Below are 21675 nucleotides of genomic sequence, written 5' to 3' on the forward strand. Positions count from 1 at the left end.
AGGCATTTACACGGCCTAGCACACGAGCTGGCACACGAGCATGTAAGGCCATTTCATAAGGTACATGGGCATGTGACTTGGCCATGTGACCCAAGTTAGAGAGTTACACAGGCACAGACACGGGGCTAGGACACAGCCGTGTGTCCCTATTTGGAATGTCCGCACGGTTTGAGACACGGGCATGTGTCTCAAGCGTGTGACCCTTGCAGTCTGAAAATTTTCAGCCTTTTCCTAAAAGTTCTATATATTTTTAATTTAGTCCCCGATTTGTTTCTAATGTGCTTTTAGGGCCTCGAGGCCTTGTATAAGGGACAATATGTGTTAGATTGATTGATTTTGCTATGAATGATGTTATGTTTTAAATGTTTTGAATACTAGATAGTTTTGAGTTGTAAGCTTCCATTAATGCTTTGTAACCCTATTCAGATGACAGATGAGGGTTAGGAGTGTTATAATTATTGGTATCAGAGGTACAATTTAGTCGATTCTTGGACTGGACGTAGTGTGTGTGAGTTTAGAAATATATACCATTATATAACCTATGATACTGTGACAATTCTTGACTCGTTTGAAAATGTTTTCTTATAATAATGACATCCAACCGAGCAGACTCTGATGAAGTCAAAAGTAACATGCAAGCCTTTGTTCATAGAGCAGTGTCGAGTGGTTAAATGCTTGTATCTGAGGGCTGGGGAGTAGAAGCTAAGGAAGGTTTCTTCCAAATGTTGAGTGAGAGATTTACCGAGTTTGTATGGATGAACTCGGTGGCTCAACGACCTCTACCCCCACTTGTTGCCCAATAGATCCTTGTCGTTCCTTAAGGTTTGGAAACTGTGCGAGTTAATAAATCGCCAGTTGACAAAATTTGAAAATATAGGGCTGAAGAATTTAGAGCTATAATTGATAATGATAGTGAGATAGTTGAATTTTGGCTAGAGAATAGTATCAGAGCTTTCGACGAGTTATCCTGTACACTGGCAGAGTGTGTAAAATGTGCTATATCTCTACTAAAAGACTCAACATATCAGTGGTGGAATACCTTGGTTTTAGTTGTGACGATAGAGCATATCGATTGGGAATTCCTTCAAACTGAGTTTAGAAGAAGTATATAAGTTAGAAATTCATTGATAAGAAATGTAAAGAATTTCTTGAACTTGAACAGGGTCGAATGTCAATGTCTGAATAAGAAAGAGAATTTGTTAGATTAAGCAAATATGCCCGGAATGTATTCCAACCGTGGTTACTATGTGTAAATGATTCGAGGAAGGATTAAATGAAGATATAAAGCTTTTAGTTGAGGTACTTGAAATGAAGGAATTTGTTGTGCTAGTTGATCGAGCTCATAAAGCCGAGGAGCTTAGCAAAGAGAAAAGAAAACCTGATTTTGAAGTTAGAGAGTCAAGAAAGAGATCATCGGGAAAGTCATATCAGTTGTCATCGAAGAAATTGAGGGACAATTATAACCGTTTGACTACTTCAAGGTGATATCCTAGTAAAGACCGAGGCAAACAGCATGCAGGTTCAAAGACGCAAGCTACGTCCGTAGCGAGCATAGACAGTGTTAAAGATAATAAGCCTGATTGTCAATGGTGTGGACTTTGACTTTTTGGTGAGTGCAAGGAAAAAGACAGTGCATGTTTCAAATGTGGTACATAAAAGAATTTTAATCGGGATTGCTCAGAATTATCTAAGAAAGAAAAAATTCAGAATGTTGTACCCAACAATACTGCCGCGAGAGGTAGACCACCTCGTGATCCTGGAAACGTGAGTAATAGTTGTATTGAAACAAAAGATTCTATGGTGATATCTGAAGCACGAGCACCCGCCAGAGCTTACGTTATCCATGCACGAGAGGAGGCTTCTACGCCAGATGTTATTACTGGAATTTTCTCTATCTTTGACACTAATGTTATTGCTTTGATTGATCCAAGATCAAACCATTCGTATGTATGCACAAATCAAGTGTCAAGTAAGAAATTTCCCTATTGAGTCCACTGAATTTGTGGTTAAAGTATCGTACCCCCTAGGTTGGTATGTGCTAGTTGATAAGGTTTGCAAGAACTGTCTTGTAAGACCCCTTACCTGTGTTCGATGCCGGAACAGGGTACGATGCATTACTGGACGTAAACACAAGCAAACATACATTCTGAGTTGTAAATTTGGCACCAAATTAAAAAATTTTAACAATCAATCATATCGGCCCAAAAATGAGCCTACGAGGCCCAAAACATTGTTTGGAAGCAGTTCGGGACTAAACTAGAACTTTAGAGAATTTTACAAAACTTAGAGAATTTTTGCTAAAACAGGGGTGACACGCCCGTGTGGCTTAGGACATGCCTATGTGGGCAGGCTGTGTGATCACACATGCCTGTGTCCCTAACTCATGTAACTCTTAGTTTGTCACCCAAGAACAAATTGAGGTCATACGGCCAAGACACACGCCCGTGTGTCCTCCACATGGCTGAGGCACACGGCCGTGTCTCATGTCCGTGTACTTGATACCGAGCATTCTGTTTTACAACAATTTAGGTGTAGGGGACACACGGCCGAATCACACGCCCATGGGGCTGATCGTATGTCATACACGGCCTAGACATACGCCCATGTGTCTACCGGTGTGGGCAAAAAAAGGCTATTTACCAAGCTATTTTGCCACCCTCACTTGCTCACATCTACACAACATCACATGGCACAAATTCAAGCATGTAAGAACAACCTGTAACGCCCTGATTTTTGGGCCTGAAAGTATTGAACCTTGAGTCTGGGTTTGAGTAGAAGACGGCCCGAATAATTTGGATGTTATTATTATTATTATTCGTATGTTTAGTTTAGTAATTAAATAAATTGCAAAGGTTTATGGTGTGGGAAAAGTCCGGGGCTCGGCCCATATCTTTAGCAAAATTCTTAAATTTTGTATCTTAAGGGAATCTGGGCAGTAGGCCTTATTAATAATTTGGGCTGAGTTTTAGCAGAAAAAAGCACCTGGCCCAGTGGCTAAGCACGCTATGAGGGCGTGGGAGGTGCCTGGGTTCAAGGCACGGCGCGCGCAAATGGTTGTTTTTTTTAGTATTTAGGTTGCGGTTAAAATAGGGGTTAAGAGGAGTTGCGAACATAATCCAACACAAGGAGTGCCGTGGCGTAGTGGTAGCAGCGTGCTGGGCACGCGGAGAGGGCGCAGGTTCGAGTCCTTACGCGGGCAAATTCTGTTTTATTTTTAAAAGCGGTCTAGAACTGAAGCAAGTAAGGGTTATAAGTTAATTGTGAGAAGATTATGTCATGAAAGGAACTTCAGTGCAGTGGTAAGCAGCGTATGTGTGTGTGTTCAGAAGATCGCAGATTCGAGATGTATAGCAGGCAAATTTACCTTTCTATTTCGCAAGTAACCGAGGCTTCAGCAGGAATAGATTAAGATTAATTGTGACCCTATATTAGTAAAGAAAGAAGCGTGGTGCAGTGGCTAGTAGCACGGGCGAAGTAGAAAGGGCGGACGGAGGACTGGTGTTCGAGCCTCACCTCACGTACGGAAGGTTTGGGTTTTTACTGCTCACGTAGGGAAGGAGTTGGAGTCTGAACCGGACCCTCCTGGCAGCATGCTGAAGTAGTGCAAGGGGTGGATAAGGATGCTGCTAATCGGTGGAAGAGTTTGAGCTGATCAGGGGATTGGGTAAGGAAGAGATAAGGGAGGAAATTTAGGAGTTGATCAAGGAGCTTGGTGTTGGCCGAATGTTGGATTCTTGAGGAGTAAGAGTTGGCCGGCCAAGGGTCTTTAGTATAGGTAAATTCGGCTAGGTCATTTAGTGTTGGGAATTTTGGCATTTGGACTTGTGGCTGCTGAGTTCTTTTTTATACTTTCGGGACTGGTTTTCTCTTTTTCTTTCTTTTACTAGAAGCTGAAACCTACACCCTACACCTGTGCTGACTTCTCTTCTTCAAGAACCGAATTCTCTCATCTCCTCCCCTCTTCTTTTCACTTTTCATTTCTTGTCGACTCTCATCTTCTTTATCCCTGTTTCCTCTCAAAACCAAGTACCTGCTGCCGATTACCCCTTAGCCGAACCTATACTCTCCCCTCTTTTGCCTCTTGCGTCAATTTCTTTTCTCCATTGATTCCTCAAGTGGCCGAATCTACCATCCCTTTCCTTCTCTTCTTCTCTTCATTTGTTTTCCTTACATCTAGGAGGCTGAATCTTGCTATAGCCGAACCCCTTTCCCTTTTCTTTAAAAAGCCGAAACCTTCATACTTGTGGTTTAAGTAGCTGAATCTTTGGCTACTTGAACCTGTTTCTTCTAACTACGATAGATCGAGATTGATATCATAGATAGGAACACTCTTTGGGGTAAAACAACGATTGCTAAGTATTCAAATCACTTTCGCTAGTTACTCATGATTTAAGGTAAAAGCCGAAACCCCTTAAGGGTGGCTAATGTTGGGACTAAGGGCATTTTTGCCTCTTTCTTTTGGTTTTGTATGCGCTAGAGTGTACAAGGGGGCGTACAACGAAGGGCTTGAAGGCTAACTTGGTTGGACATCTAGATCTAGTCCATATTTCGGCAGAAAGGTAAGAACTTTAGAGTCTAAGGCAATGTTGGCCGGATATGGTAAGAGGGCTAGTACATAGTTTGTTTTTGATATGTAGACTGATGTTTTAGTAACTCGATTGTATGCAAATCGTGTGTGGATGTCGCCAGCATATCGTTACAGATCAGGTGTGTAAATGACACCCACTTATAGACTAGATCGGCAAAAGCCGAAAAGCCGAAATGCCGAAGAGCTGGCATTTTGTGGACTTACGAGCGTGCGAGCGCTCGTGAGATGGTTTGTTTGTTAATCCTAGTAATCTCAAGCAGTAAGATTGTAGAGTGCGCAATTTCATGTACTACGGTATATTTGGGCTTAATGGGCCGAAAACAGGTTAATGGGCCAACGGGCCCAATTCGGTAAAAACGCTCGATAAGTGTTTCTATTAATACGTTAATGGCTGTAATATGCATGGAAATCCTAAAATATTAAATTTACTAAAATACCCCTAAGTATGAAAATTACCATTATACCCTTAGGTGCAAAATGACCATTATACCCCTAGGGTTAATTTTGACTGAAATGTATGATATTCTGATTCTGTTTGTTGTACGCCATGACATGTATTCTGTTGCATGGGATATGGGTTGTGACAGCCCAAAGTTGACCCTAGTCGGGAAGTGGTTTCGGGACCGCTAAACCGAGTCACCGAAATGTTTGAATGTGATACTTATTGTCTAGAATATGTAATTATGAATGTGTGAAAATTTCAAGCTTCAATTTGGTTGATTTCATGTGAATTTAGTCAATAGGACTTATGTGAGAAAAATTCTAAAATGTGATAGGTCAATGTGTGAGGACCTATTAGTGCATGTGGACAAAGGGGGGGACTTGCATGTGAAATTTCCCCCCCCTAATGAGTAGTGGCCGGCCATGACAAAGAATGATGGGCAAAACATGTCATGAAACATGTTTTGTTAGTGGAAGAATAAAATAAGGAGTATGGGTAATAAAGAAATGGAAAACAAAAGAAAAAAAAAATGTGTGTGTAGTGTTTGTCCCCCCATTGCCGTGAGCTAAAGAAGAGAAAGGGGGGGGATTTTGTTCATCCTTTTCTCATCTTCATGCTTGCCAAAAACTAGAAAGAAAAACAAAGAAAAATTTTCTCATCCTTGGTTCATCCTTGGCCAAAAATTTTAAGGAGGAAAGAAGAAGAAAGGTGAAGAGATTCGGCCATGCATGTAGCTAGGCTAAGGTATGTTTGATGATGTTCCATGAGAGGCATGCATGTTTTAGTTGTTAGCTTGAGTTCTACCTAACCCATGGTCTAAATCTTGCTATGTGATGGAAATGGCACTTGACCATGGATGAATCATTCTTGGTTGATGTTTGATGTTGTGGTGATGAGGCATGAGGATGAGTTAAGATTCGGCCTAGGTGGAGGTTGTGTTAATGCCATTGCATGCAAAATATGAAGCTTGTTAATGATGCATGTGATGATGGCTTGATGATTCTTGAACCTCCTTTTTAGCATTTTTTTTGTGTGAGCACATATGTGCATTGGTTGCTAAATGGAGAAGAATCGGCTAGCAAGATGTGTGCTAAGGCCGAATGTAACCTTGCATGTTAATGAGCAATGCATGTGTTAAATTGATGAAAAGGGGGAGGATGCTTTACTAGTGTGTATATGTGTGTATTAAGTGTTGAAATCGACCCCAAAAATGGACATGCATATTCGGCCAAGGGCAAAGAAATTGGCTAATATGTTGTGTTGATGCATGATTTTTGCATGTATGAGACTTTAATGTCTAATGTATAAATATGGGCTAAGTGCCTTGTGTTCATCTTTTGATGCCTAAAATGATGAAATCAATTTATTTGTTTGATTAAGCTCAAGAGCAAAGGGGAAATAAAACCGATAAAGGGAAGGAAAAAGTGGTTGAATAGCTAGCGGAATCGTTCGACAACACCCGAGGTAAGTTCTTGAGTAAGAGAGCTTAAATTTCGATGTGATTAAATCATGCTCTATGTGTGGCTATTGAGCCGAATGTGCAAGGACAATATGTGCCTTGTGTTTGAGTTTCGTAAACGAAAATGAAATATGAATGTGCTATGAATTATTGTTAGATGTGCATGATTAATTGAATGCTGTCCGGGCTAAGTCCCGAAGGCTTTGTGCTAAGCGAATATATCCGGACTAAGATCCGAAGGCCTTTGTGCGAGATACTAAATCCGGGTTAAGTCCCGAAGGCATTCGTGCGAGTTATTAAATCCGGGTTAAGTCCCGAAGGCATTCGTGCGAGTTATTAAATCCGGGTTAAGTCCCGAAGGCATTCGTGCGAGTTGTTAAATCCGGGTTATGTCCCGAAGGCATTGTGTGAGTTACTAAAACCGGGCTATGTCCCGAAGGCATTTGAACGAGGAGCTATATCCGGTTAAATCCCGAAGGTACGTGATTTGGTAATGAATGAGCTTGCTGTAAAATTCCAGCGAATACTCGAAAAACATCCCAATACGGGGATATGTTACGTATGTGTTGAATTTAATCGAGCCCTTACAAATACATGTTCGCTCAGTTGATAAACGAGCTACCGGCCTTCGGCCAAGTTAGTTTATTGTGTATGTACATAAGGGTTGTTAATGTTGTGAAGCAAGTTTGATATCGGTAAATTGCGTATTATGAAATATTCCGTTTAGCTAAATGTGTGCTATTCTTTGTGCATGCTGGAATTCCTTGCTCAAACTTACTAAGCATAAATTGCTTACTCGTTACATTGCTCCTCTGTTTTATAGATTTTGGTTCTCCAGCTATCGGACTCGGGATCTTGAAGTCGAAGTCGCCCACACTATCAAAGGCTCTTTTGGGTACTATTTTGGTTGAATTTTGTTATGGCATGTATAGGACTACCCGTTGTTGTCTTTCGAGTATTTTATGAAATGTATAAGTGTACAGCCATGCGAAAATGGCTTGTAGAAGTGGAGTATGGCATTAGACCATTCGTATTTATGAATGTATAGATGGTTTCATGATGTAACTATGTTGGAATGGAAGTGTTGAGCAAATGATCAGCCACTGGAATGGCTAAGTATGATCATATGTGGGCTTATGTATGACAAGGCCCTAGTTGGTCCATGAAACCCCAAATTAGGTAAGGTTTACTTTGAAAACAGAAGCTGATAGCAGCAGTGGTGTGGATTGGAAAAATCACAAGAATTCGTAGGAGTGGAATTAAATAGTGAATAAATTATGTAATCGAACCTTGATGAATCTACTTTCATATGGAAGTAACGAAACAATAATAGGAACAGTACAGTAAGAGATATTCGGGTTCTTGTGGAACAGGGCCAGAACAGTTTCTGGATTCACTGTTCCGCCTTTGGAAATTCACTATAATTTGACCAGAGATAATTAGGGGTCATACCATATATGTATGGATTACTCTCTGAGTCTAGTTTCCATAGAAACAAACGGCATCAGTATTGAAGCTCTGTGCGGAGAGATATCCCAGTCGTAAGGGGTAAAGGTCAGTGTAGTCGACCCCTGTAACTTGGGAGACTTTGACTAATAAACTGTACTAATTGGCCCGACCAAAAATTCTAGAAAAAAATCCATAGGTGGGGACATGAGTCTAGTTTCAGGGAAAAATCACAAAACTGATTTTTGAGTTGTGAAACTCAAGATATGATTTTTGAAGCGACTAGTACTCAGACTGGGCAGTGTCTGGAAAATTTTTCAAAGTTTGTTAACATCTCGTGTCCGACTCCGGTGTCGGTCTCGGGTTCGGGGTGTTACATTTTATTGGTATCAGAGCCAGGTTTAGTCGATTCTAGGACTACCGTAATGTTTTGGGTCTAGCTATACATGCCATTTTATGTGATTACTTGATAGTGTGGTGATTTCCGACAATTGTAAATGTGTTTATAGTAATGGATCCCGATCGTGACCGAGAGGTAGCTGATGATCTTGAGAGTGTAGGGCCTGCTCCCGCGCAAGGGACAGTGCCGGCAAACTCTCAACCTAATGCTAGTAATCAGAATGATGAAGCTAGACAAGCATTCTATAGTGTGATGAATGATTGGTTTAACCAATACATTCGAACTAATATGGCTGTTCCACAACCTCCATTCCCGACAAATACTACCCCCGCACCTACAATACCACCGGTAACGGACCAAATAAGGTCAAATAAGCCCCCAGTTGACAGAATCCGAAAACATGGGGCTACTGAATTTAAGGCTATGGATAGCGATGATGCCGAGCAAGCTGAATTTTGGCTGGACAACACTATCCGGGTACTCGATGAGCTATCTTGTACACCCGATGAATGCCTAAAGTGTGCTATCTCCTTGCTACGTGATTCTGCCTACTATTGGTGGAGTACTCTGACTTCTATTGTGCCCCGAGAGCAAGTAACTTGGGAGTTTTTCCAAACTGAGTTTCGGAAAAAGTATATCAGTCAGAGATTTGTTGATCAAAAACGGAAGGAATTTCTTGAGCTTAAGCAAGGCTCCATGTCGGTTACTGATTACGAGCGAAAATTTGTTAGACTTAGCAAATACGCTCGGGAATGTGTTTCGTCCGAAGCTATTATGTGTAAACGCTTCGAGGATGGGCTGAATGAAGATATAAAAATGTTCGTTGGCGTTCTTGAAATACAAGAGTTCGTGGTACTTGTTGAACGAGCTTGTAAAGCCGAAGAGCTTAGAAAAGAAAAGCAAAGAGTTGATGAGGGAACTGGAGAGTTTCGTAAAAGATCCTCGGGAGGTCTCTTCAACAGACATCGAAGAGATTTCGAGATGATGCGGGCCAGTTTAGAGGCACTTCGGGCCTTTTTGGACGAGATCGTGATCGACCCCCTGTGGGTACACGAGGCACTTCGGTCGCCAGTGTTGGGAATGAACGTCGAGACAGGACGAAATGCCGATATTGCGGTAAATGGCATTCGGGGAGTTGTAGATTTCCTGACCGCTCCTGTTACAAATGCGGATCAGTGGACCACTTCATTAAAGATTGCCCGAGGTTGTCGGGACAGAATGCAAATCAGAGTGGGAGACCGGGTGCTACCACTGCTCGAGGTAGACCATCTGGAAATATGGGCAATGCTGGTGGTGGTTAGAGAGGATCTAGAGATGATATAACCAGATCCGAAGCCCGTGCGCCTGCTAGAGCTTATGCTATACGTGCCCGCGAGGATGCTTCTTCGCCTGATGTTATTACCGGTACATTCACCCTCTTTGATACTAATGTAATTGCTTTGATTGACCCCGGTTCTACTCATTCTTACATATGTGAAACCTTAGCATCCAGTAAGACTTTACCTATTGAGTCTACTGAGTTCGTAATTCGGGTGTCAAATCCCTTGGGTCGTTACGTGCTTGTCGACAAAGTGTGTAAGAAATGTCCCCTGGAAATTCGAGGTTCCTGTTTCCCAGCGGACTTGATGCTTTTGCCGTTTGATGAATTTGATGTTATCCTTGGGTTGGATTGGTTGACCGCGCATGATGCGATTGTGAATTGCAAGAGCAAGACTATTGATTTGAGGTGCGCAAATAACGAAGTAGTCCGAATTGAGTCTGCGGACTTGGAGGGGATGCCAGCTGTAATATCAGCAATGTTGGCACAGAAATATGTAAGAAAAGGGTGCGAAGCATACCTTGCATATGTGCTTGATGACAAAGAATTAGAAAAGAAACCCGAATCTGTGCCGGTGGTTTGTGAATACCCGGATGTTTTTCCGGAAGAATTACCGGGTTTACCACCTGTTCGGGAGGTAGAGTTTGGTATTGAGCTTGTACCTGGGACTACGCCGATTTCGATAGCTCCGTATCGTATGGCACCAACCGAGTTAAAGGAGTTGAAAGCTCAGTTGCAAGAACTGACGGATAGAGGTTTCGCTCGACCAAGTTTCTCACCTTGGGGTGCACCAGTATTGTTCGTGAAAAAGAAGGACGGAACCATGAGGTTGTGCATTGACTATCGTCAGCTGAATAAAGTGACGAGAAAGAACAAATATCCGTTGCCGTGCATCGATGATTTGTTCGACCAACTGAAGGGAGCCTCAGTGTTCTCAAAAATAGATTTGAGATCGGGCTATTATCAGTTGCGAATCGAGATCCAGATATTCCCAAAACTGCCTTCAGAACGAGATATGGTCACTACGAATTCTTAGTGATGCCGTTTGGGCTCACTAATGCCCCTGCGTATTTATGGATTTGATGAATCGGATCTTCAGACCGTATTTGGATCAGTTCGTAGTTGTGTTCATTGATGACATTTTGGTCTATTCAAGAGATGAGACCGAACATGCTGGCATCTGAGGCTAGTGCTGCAAATTTTGCGGGATAAGCAGTTATATGCTAAGTTCAGTAAGTGTGAGTTCTGGTTAAGAGAGGTTAGCTTCTTGGGTCATGTGGTATCCGCATCGGGTATTCGAGTTGACCCGAACAAAATTTCAGCCATACTTGACTGGAAACCTCCGAGAAATATTACTGAGGTTCGGAGCTTTTTGGTGCTCGCCGGTTATTACCGACGATTTGTCAAAGGTTTCTCGATATAGCCACACCAATGACGAAGCTACTTCAAAAGGCGTTAAGTTCGAATGGACGGAGAAGTGTCAGAAAAGTTTGATCAACTGAAAACTCACTTGACTGAAGCTCCAATTTTGTGCAACCCGAATCGGTAAAGAGTTTGTCATTTATAGTGACGCATCCCTACTTGGGTTGGGTTGCGTATTGATGCAAGAAGGTCGAGTCGTGGCCTATGCGTCGAGACAATTGAAGCCACACGAGAGGAATTATCCGACCCATGATCTCGAACTAGCTGCCATCGTGTTTGCTTTAAAAATATGGCGACATTATCTGTTTGGTGAGAAGTGCCATGTATTTTCGGATCACAAAAGTCTCAAATATTTGATGACTCAACGAGACTTGAATCTGCGACAAAGACGTTGGCTTGAGTTGTTGAAAGATTACGAGCTTGTCATTGATTACCACCCGGGAAAGGCTAACGTGGTTGCGGACGCCTTAAGCCGGAAGTCATTGTTTGCTTTCGAGCGATGAACGTGCATTTGTCTGTTCTACCAGACAGTGTGTTAGTAGCTGAATTAAAAGCTAAACCATTGTTGACTCACCAAATTCGTGAAGCTCAGAAAGTCGATGATGAATTGGTTGCAAAACGGGCTAAGTGTTTTCCGAACGAGGAATCGGAGTTTCAAATTGATGATGATGATTGTTTGAGGTTCAGAAATCGTTTGTGTGTTCCAAGGAATTCGGAACTCATTTCGATGATTCTGAACGAAGCCCATTGTAGTCGAATGTCATTCACCCGGGGAGTACGAAAATATACAAGATTTGAAACGTCAATTTTGGTGGCATGGTATGAAACGGGACATCTCTGACTTTGTTTCGAGATGTTTAATATGTCAACAAGTGAAAGCGGAACATCAAGTGCCTTCAGGATTACTCCAGCCGATCATGATACCCGAGTGGAAATGGGATCGAGTCACAATGGACTTTGTGTCCGGACTGCCCTTGTCAGCAAGTAAGAAGGATGCGATATGGGTTATTGTTGATAGACTGACTAAGACGGCTCATTTCATCCCCGTACGTACGGATTTTCATTGGAGAAACTAGCTGAATTGTATGTTTATCAAATTGTGAGATTACACGGGGTACCTGTTTCTATCGTGTCGGATAGAGATCCGAGATTCACCTCACGATTTTGGAAGAAATTGCAAGAAGCTCTGGGTACAAGCTGCATTTTAGCACTGCTTTTCACCCCCAAACCGATGGTCAATCCGAGAGGATAATTCGGATACTTGAGGATATGTTGAGATGTTGCATCCTCGAGTTCAGTAGTTCATGGGAACGGTATTTACCTTTGATTGAATTCGCTTACAACAATAGTTTTCAATCAAGTATTAAGATGGCACCTTACGAGGCTTTGTACGGTCGTAAATGCCGTACACCATTGTTTTGGACCGAGCTCGGTGAAAGCAAAATTTTCGGAGTTGATTTGATTAGAGATGCTGAACAGAAAGTAAAGGTAATCCGTGAAAGTCTGAAGGTAGCCACGGATCGTCAGAAATCGTACGCAGATTTGAAACGAAAAGACATCGAGTATCAGGTGGGAGACAAAGTGTTCCTTAAGGTTTCACCTTGGAAAAAGATACTCAGGTTCGGCCGTAAGGGCAAGTTGAGCCCAAGATTCATTGGGCCGTACAAAATCTCCGAACGAGTTGGTCCGGTTGCGTATAGATTGATTTTGCCCCCGGAGCTTGAAAAGATTCATGACGTCTTTCATGTTTCGATGCTTCGACGCTATCGATCTGATCCATCGCATATAATTAGCCCATCAGAGGTTGAAATTCAAGTCGACATGAGCTATGAAGAAGGACCGATGCGTATCCTAGCTCGTGAAGTGAAGGAGTTGCGAAACAAAAGAGTTCCGCTAGTAAAGGTGTTATGGCTCAAACACGGGATCGAGGAAGCAACTTGGGAGACCGAGAGCTCGATGAAAGAACGATACCCAAACCTATTTACCGGTAAGATTTTCGGGGACGAAAATTTCTTAAGTGGGGGAGAGTTGTGACAGCCCAAAGTTGACCCTAGTCGGGAAGTGGTTTCGGGACCGCTAAACCGAGTCACCGAAATGTTTGAATGTGATACTTATTGTGTAGAATATGTAATTATGAATGTGTGAAAATTTCAAGCTTCAATTTGGTTGATTTCATGTGAATTTAGTCAATAGGACTTATGTGAGAAAATTCTAAAATGTGATAGGTCAATGTGTGAGGACCTATTAGTGCATGTGGACAAAGGGGGGACTTGCATGTCAAATTCCCCCCTAATGAGTAGTGGCCGGCCATGACAAGGAGGATGGGCAAAACATGTCATGAAACATGTTTTGTTAGTGGAAGAATAAAATAAGGAGTATGGGTAATAAAGAAATGGAAAACAAAAGAAAAAAAAATGTGTGTGTAGTGTTTGTCCCCCCATTGCCGTGAGCTAAAGAAGAGAAAGGGGGGGAATTTTGTTCATCCTTTTCTCATCTTCATGCTTGCCAAAAACTAGAAAGAAAAACAAAGAAAAATTTTCTCATCCTTTGGTTCATCCTTGGCCAAAATTTTAAGGAGGAAAGAAAAGAAAGGTGAAGAGATTCGGCCATGCATGTAGCTAGGCTAAGGTATGTTTGATGATGTTCCATGAGAGGCATGCATGTTTTAGTTGTTAGCTTGAGTTCTACCTAACCCATGGTCTAAATCTTGCTATGTGATGGAAATGGCACTTGACCATGGACGAATCATTCTTGGTTGATGTTTGATGTTGTGGTGATGAGGCATGAGGATGAGTTAAGATTCGGCCTAGGTGGAGGTTGTGTTAATGCCATTGCATGCAAAATATGAAGCTTGTTAATGATGCATGTGATGATGGCTTGATGATTCTTGAACCTCCTTTTTAGCATTTTTTTGTGTGAGCACATATGTGCATTGGCTGCTAAATGGAGAAGAATCGGCTAGCAAGATGTGTGCTAAGGCCGAATGTAACTTTGCATGTTAATGAGCAATGCATGTGTTAAATTGATGAAAAGGGGGAGGATGCTTTACTAGTGTGTATATGTGTATATTAAGTGTTGAAATCGACCCCAAAAATGGACATGCATATTCGGCCAAGGGCAAAGAAATTAGCTAATATGTTGTGTTGATGCATGATTTTTGCATGTATGAGACTTTAATGTCTAATGTATAAATATGGGCTAAGTGCCTTGTGTTCATCTTTGATGCCTAAATGATGAAATCAATTTATTTGTTTGATTAAGCTCAAGAGCAAAGGGGAAATAAAACCGATAAAGGGAAGGAAAAAGTGGTTGAATAGCTAGCGGAATCGTTCGACAACACCCGAGGTAAGTTCTTGAGTAAGAGAGCTTAAATTTCGATGTGATTAAATCATGCTCTATGTGTGGCTATTAAGCCGAATGTGCAAGGACAATATGTGCCTTATGTTTGAGTTTCGTAAACGAAAATGAAATATGAATGTACCATGAATTATTGTTAGATGTGCATGATTAATTGAATGATGTCCGGGCTAAGTCCCGAAGGCTTTGTGCTAAGCGAATATATCCGGACTAAGATCCGAAGGCCTTTGTGCGAGATACTAAATCCGGGTTAAGTCCCGAAGGCATTCGTGCGAGTTATTAAATCCGGGTTAAGTCCCGAAGGCATTCGTGCGAGTTGTTAAATCCGGGTTAAGTCCCGAAGGCATTCGTGCGAGTTGTTAAATCCGGGTTATGTCCCGAAGGCATTGTGTGAGTTACTAAAACCGGGCTCTGTCCCGAAGGCATTTGAACGAGGAGCTATATCCGGTTAAATCCCGAAGGTACGTGATTTGGTAATGAATGAGCTTGCTGTAAAATTCCAGCTAATACTCGAAAAACATCCCAATATTGGGATATGTTACGTATGTGTTGAATATTAATCGAGCCCTTACAAATAAAGGTTCGCTCAGTTGATAAACGAGCTACCGGCCTTCGGTCAAGTTAGTTTATTGTGTATGTACATAAGGGTTGTTAAGGTTGTGAAGCAAGTTTGATATCGGTAAATTGCGTATTATGAAATATTCCGTTTAGCTAAATGTGTGCTATTATTTGTGCATGCTGGAATTCCTTGCTCAAACTTACTAAGCATAAATTGCTTACTCGTTACATTGCTCCTCTGTTTTATAGATTTTTGGTTCTCCAGCTATCGGACTCGGGATCTTGAAGTCGAAGTCGCCCACACTATCAAAGGCTCTTTTGGGTACTATTTTGGTTGAATTTTGTTATGGCATGTATAGGACTACCCATTGTTGTCTTTCGAGTACTTTATGAAATGTATAAGTGTACAGCCATGCGAAAATGGCTTGTAGAAGTGGAGTATGGCATTAGACCATTCGTGTTTATGAATGTATAGATGGTTTCATGATGTAACTATAGTTGGAATGGAAGTGTTGAGCAAATGATCTGCCACTGGAATGGCTAAGTATGATCATATGTGGGCTTATGTATGACAAGGCCCTAGTTGGTCCATGAAACCCCAAATTAGGTAAGGTTTACTTTGAAAACAGAAGCTGGTAGCAGCAGTGGTGTGGATTGGAAAAATCACAAGAATTCGTAGGAGTGGAATTAAATAGTGAATAAATTATGTAATCGAACCTTGATGAATCTACTTTCATATGGAAGTAACGAAACAATCATAGGAACAGTACAGTAAGAGATATTCGGATTCTTGTGGAACAGGGCCAGAACAGTTTCTGGATTCCCTGTTCCGACTTTGGAAATTCACTATAAATTGACCAGAGATAATTAGGGGTCATGCCATATATGTATGGATTCCTCTCTGAGTCTAGTTTCCATAGAAACAAACGGCATCAGTATTGAAGCTCTGTGCAGAGAGATATACAAGTCGTAATGGGAAAAGGTCAGTGTAGTCGACTCCTGTAACATGGGAGACTTTGACTAATAAACTGTACTAATTGGCCCGACCAAAAATTCTAAAAAAAATACATAGGTGGGGACATGAGTCTAGTTTCAGGGAAAAATCACAAAACTGATTTTCGAGTTGTGAAACTCAAGATATGATTTTTGAAGCGACTAGTACTCAGACTGGGCAGTGTCTGGAAAAATTTTTCAAAGTTTGTTAACATCTCGTGTCCAACTCCGGTGTCGGTCTCGGGTTCGGGGTGTTACAAGGTTGAAGATTGTTGATCTTGCCTTCCTGTACCGGCAGCGAAGCAGATCAAAGACACCAGCCTTACTTCCCTGGGTTGCAGCGGAGCAGGTTGAAAATAGAAGATCTTGCTTTCCTGTACTGACAGTGAAGCAGATCAAAGACACTAGCCTTGCCTCCCTCAGTGGCAGCGGAGCAGGATAAAGATAGCAGATCTTGCCTTCCTATACTGGCAGTGAAGCAGATCAAAGACCCCAGCCTTGTCTCCATAAGCAGCAGTGGAGTAGGTTGAAAATAAAAGATCTTATCTCTCTGAAGTTGCAGTAGAGTAGATCGCATCAGGTCTTATCTCCTTGAGCAGCAGCGGAGCAGACCGAAGAACTACAGATCTTATCTCCCTAAGCAGTAGTGGAGCAGATCGAAGATGGCAGGTCTTATCTCCCTAAGCAGTAGTGGAGCAGATTGAGGCTAGTAATCCTATCTCCCTGAAGTTGAAATGGAGTGGATTAAAATAAAAGATCTTATCTCTCTGAAGTTGCAGTAGAGTAAATCGCATTAGGTCTTATCTCCCTGAGCAGCAGCGGAGCAGACCGGAGAACTATAGATCTTATCTCCCTAAGCAGTAGTGGAGCAGATTGAAGATGGCAGATCTTATCTCCCTAAGCAGTAGTGGAGCAGATTGAGGCCAGTAATCCTATCTCCTTGAAGTTGCAGTGGAGTGGATTAAAATAAAAGATCTTATCTCTCTGAAGTTGCAGTAGAGTAGATCGCATTAGGTCTTATCTCCCTGAGGTTGCAGTGGAGCAAACCAAAGCCAATAATCCTATCTCCCTGAGGTTACAGCGGAACAGATTAAAATAACAGATCTTATCTCTCTGAAGTTGCAGTAGAGTAGATCGCATCAAGTCTTATCTCCCTAAGGTTACGGTAGAGCAGACTGAGTAAGCAGGTCTTATCCCCCTAAAGTAGCAGTGGACAGACTGAAGATGGCAAATCTTATCTCCCTGGGGTTACAGTGGAGCAGATTAAAGCCAATAATCCTATCTCCCTGAGGTTACAGCGGAGCGGATTAAAATAACAGATCTTATCTCTCTGAAATTACAGTAGGGCAGGTCGCATCAAATTCATCTTTAAGTCACAGCACACCCAACGTACAAATCTTATCTCCCTGCATTACATTGGAGTAGATTGAAGCACTAGTTCCTATACCTCTGAAGATGTAGTAGGAAGGAATGAGGCTACGTGAAGAAGAAGAGTACCAAAAGCTAGCACGACTGGGCAAAATTTGGCATTTTTAAAGTCTTTGCTCCGTTCCTGTTACACGATAACGAACAAAGTGGGGCAGTTGTAATACCTGAATTTTACCCGACCCTTTTATAAATAAAAAATAAAAAAGTCCAGTTTGTTTTTTTACAAGGTCGAATCCAAAACAAATAATTGGCCCAGAATACATGGCCCAAATTGAAATAAAGCAGAGGCCCAAATCTGGTGGCCCAAAACAGTGGCAGAAACTCTAGGTTTTCTGGGGAGAACTCACGCCGCAGCCAGCTAGTCTGCAAGATCCGCACGAGCCACGTCCATACCTGCACAACAAGGAAGGAAACAAGACAGAATAGGGCAAGAAAAATCTTTGAAATCACGAATCAAGCAAGATACCTGAAGATTTTGTTTACTTTTCTTGTTTCATTGTTTGCTATAAAAGCAAACTCAAAACACTGTAATTAGGGCCTCGAAAAAAATCAAATAAAAAAACAAGCAATTTCACAGCGCAAACAGAGAGTCAATTGGAAATCCAAAGGTTGAAGTTTTTTTCGAACTGCTGTTTTTTATTATTTTTTTTTCGCATTTTATTACAAACGTATAAAAAGAATAAAAATAAAAGACGAAAAGAGGGTTTGAGAATACCTGTGTACAGGTCATATGTCGCCTACACGATTGAGGGAGTCACCCCCGATGACCGATGACCGGAAGCCAAAAGGTTTCTAGGGTTTAAAGGGTATTTTTGTTGTTTCTTGAGGATTTTGGGCCCAGATCCGGGCTTGGAAGGGTCGAGAAAGTCAAAAGGGCGTTTTTCCCTTTTCCAGCCACCGCAGACGGCGGTGCTGGCGTTGGAGACCAGCGTCCGGTGCAGTGGCCGATGCCCGGACCCTGGCCAGATGATAAAAGAGGGGAGAGCTTTTTCTGAAAGTTTTTTTAGAAGGGATGGCTTAAAATGATTTTTTTGGAAAGTTTAGGGCTTTTATAGGGTACCAAAAGGGTACCGTTTTGGGAGAAGCCCCTGACGCCCAAAATGGTGTCGTTTTGGGGAGGCCGACCCGACTCCGACCCAACCCGGCCTAGGATCCGCGTGTTTTTTGAGCGGATGGGTAAATTGTGCTTTTATCCCCTCCGCCTTTTTAATATTTTACAATTAGGTCCTTTATTTTCTAATTCGCCCTTTAATTTATTTTCAATTTCAATTTAGTCCTACTTGAACGACGCCGTTTTGGAGAAGAGAAAATTTCCCTTCCAGCCCCTCTATGTAATTCGCGTTTCAATTTAGTCCTTTGGGTTCTATTTATTTGCGGATTTACCCCAGACTTTTTAATTGCAGTTCAATTTAGGTTTTTTTATTTTTTTTCTTAAAATTAATTAATTCTAATAATGTAATTATTTTTATTTTTATTTCTGTAACTTTTTATGTGTACTTATTTTTTTTAAATCTATATATATAAATATATATATGTATATTTTTTTATGTACATTTATATTTTTTTAAAACTAATATTTTTCTCATATTTATATATATACACATATTTTTTTTATTAATTTTGATAATGTAGATATTATTTAATTATTTTTAATATACTCTATGTGTACATATATTTTTTTTCCTAATGAATATTTATATATATACCTATGTTTTTTTATTTTCGTAAATGCTTAAATACATGCTTATATTTTTAACACGTATTTTATAATTTATATATACATATTTATTTATTTATTTATTTTCTTAAATACATTATGACTTTTGTTTATATAAGTTTATAATCTAAAATTTTATATTTTTTTTCATAATTTCAATGTATATATTATGTACCTTTCATTCTTTATATTTTTTGTTTATTTCTTTTATTTGTTTATTATTTTGTGTTTTCATTTACATTATTTTATCTTGCTCGTTTTACTTTGCATGTCATTGATTATTTTCTTTCTTATGTATATTAGTTTCGTTTATTTATTTGTTTATATTATTTCTATGTCATTGGTGTATTCATTATCATTATTTGTTACATCAGCATTTATACATGCATTCAACCTAATATTACATCATCTTTTTACTCGATTTTAAAAATAGAAATTTTTCAAAATAGAGATAATACTCGTATTTAGGATTTTCAAGGAAATTGAGCCCTAACGTATTGGGTTCCGATTTTCTTCGTAAAATCTAATAATCGAGAATTGCTCTTTAATCAAACAAAATCAAGCTTGTCATCGGGGATTCAACATGTGGTGTCCTAACGTATTGGATGTGACGCGTTGATTTCTCGTGATAAAGATTTTTTTTAAAACAATAAAGGAAATATTCGATGCTTAGAATTTTGAGAAATTGTGCCCTAATGTATTGGGCCGCGATTTCCTTATAAATTTTAAACAAATGAATATTCTCTTAAATTTTATTTCATAAGTATTTTGGACAAACTCATTTTGGAGAAGTAGAGTATCGTGCCCTAACGCATTGGGTGTGATATTTTCTTTTTTTTTTGAAATGAGAAAAGTCTTAATAATTGACGCATTTTTAATTTTCACTAAAAATCATATTTTTCAACTCTCGACATTAAAATACTAATTAATCAACTAGGTACCAATTTTTTGGGCGTTACGAGGGTGCTAATCCTTCCTCGAACGAAACTGACTCCCAAACCCGTTTTTCTAAAAACTCGTAGACCAAAGTCGTTTTAGGTGATCCAATCACACCTTAATAAAAGATTGGTGGTGACTCCAAATTTTCATCGACAACTAATTTTTTTTGTTTTTTTCCAAAAATAAAAATAGTTTCGACATAAGATATCTCGTAATTTAATTGGTTACCCAACCCACTGGACCACCCTACGCAACACCAACTCTGAAAGTCAAAAAGAAAAAACATAGCAAGCAAGAAGAATTTGAAAACCCTAATGATTTCTTTCTTAGGAGTGAACACTAATTTATTAATATGTTTTTTTTACAGGCGGCATGATTTAATGGGTGGAATTTGCTATACTTTATGGGCAATTTACCAAAAAAAGCCTATTTTTTTTTAAATTATCGAAATGGGCCCGGTATTTATTATTTATCGAAATGGACCTTTTCCGGAAAATCGCATCCATGTCAACGCGATGTCAGGGGACGTGCCAGGAAATCGCGGCCACGTCAGAGCGCTTTGATGACATGGCAACAAATCACGTCCACGAGGGGGCACTTTGTTGCCACATCAGCAAAGCGCTGACGTGGTCGCAACTTGCCCCGCGTGTGAACAGTGCAACGGTCAAAAATTTGACCGTTGGCCCCCCCACGGTCAAAAAAAAACTATAAATACCCCCCACCCCTTTTTTTTCACAAACTAATCCTCTCTCAAATTTCCTCTCAATTTCCAGGACCTACTGTAACAAAAGCGTGTCCACGAGGGCGCGATTTCACAAATTCTTCTCAAATAGCATCCTGCTAGAAGCGATTTTATATTATTTGCTTAGAAACGTCAACCCGAAATTATTTCTTCCAGGACCTACAATAGCAAAAGCACATGACGTGATTTCACAAATTCTTCTCAAATAGCATCCTGCTAGAAGCGATTTTATATTATTTGCTTAGAAACGTCAGCCCGAAATTATTTCTTCCAGGACCTACTGTAGCAAAAGCGCGTCCACGAGGCCACGATTTCACAAATTCTTATCAAACAGCATCCTGCTAGAAGCCATTTTATACTATTTGCTCAGAAACGTCAACTCGAAATTATTTTTTCAGGACCTATTGTAGCAAAAGCGCGTAAACGTGGGCGCGACTTATTTGTTTACTTTTTTCTACAAAACCCTAAAAACCCTAAACCCTAAAATCCAAAATCCTAACATGGGAAAAACGGGCAAATCGCGTCCCCCGTAACGCGCTATGTCAAGAAATCGCGGCCACATCAGTGTGCTTTGATGACATGGCAACAAATCGCCCCTTGTGGACGCGATTTGTTGCCACATTAGCAAAGCGCGCTGATGTGGACACGATTTTCTGGCACGTCCCCTGACATCGCGCTGATGTGAACGCGATTTCCCAAAAAATGGCCCATTCTGGTAAATAATAAAATACCAAGCCCATTTCGATAAATTTATAAAAAATTAAGCTTTTATTGGTAAATTGGCCATACTTTATTACTCAAAATGGGTAAAAAAAATTAAATATTAAATTAGAAAAGCAAATATACTTCAACAAACATGAATTAAA

Source organism: Gossypium hirsutum, chromosome D12 (genome assembly GCF_007990345.1).
Source record: "Gossypium hirsutum isolate 1008001.06 chromosome D12, Gossypium_hirsutum_v2.1, whole genome shotgun sequence".
Taxonomy (NCBI): domain Eukaryota; kingdom Viridiplantae; phylum Streptophyta; class Magnoliopsida; order Malvales; family Malvaceae; genus Gossypium; species Gossypium hirsutum.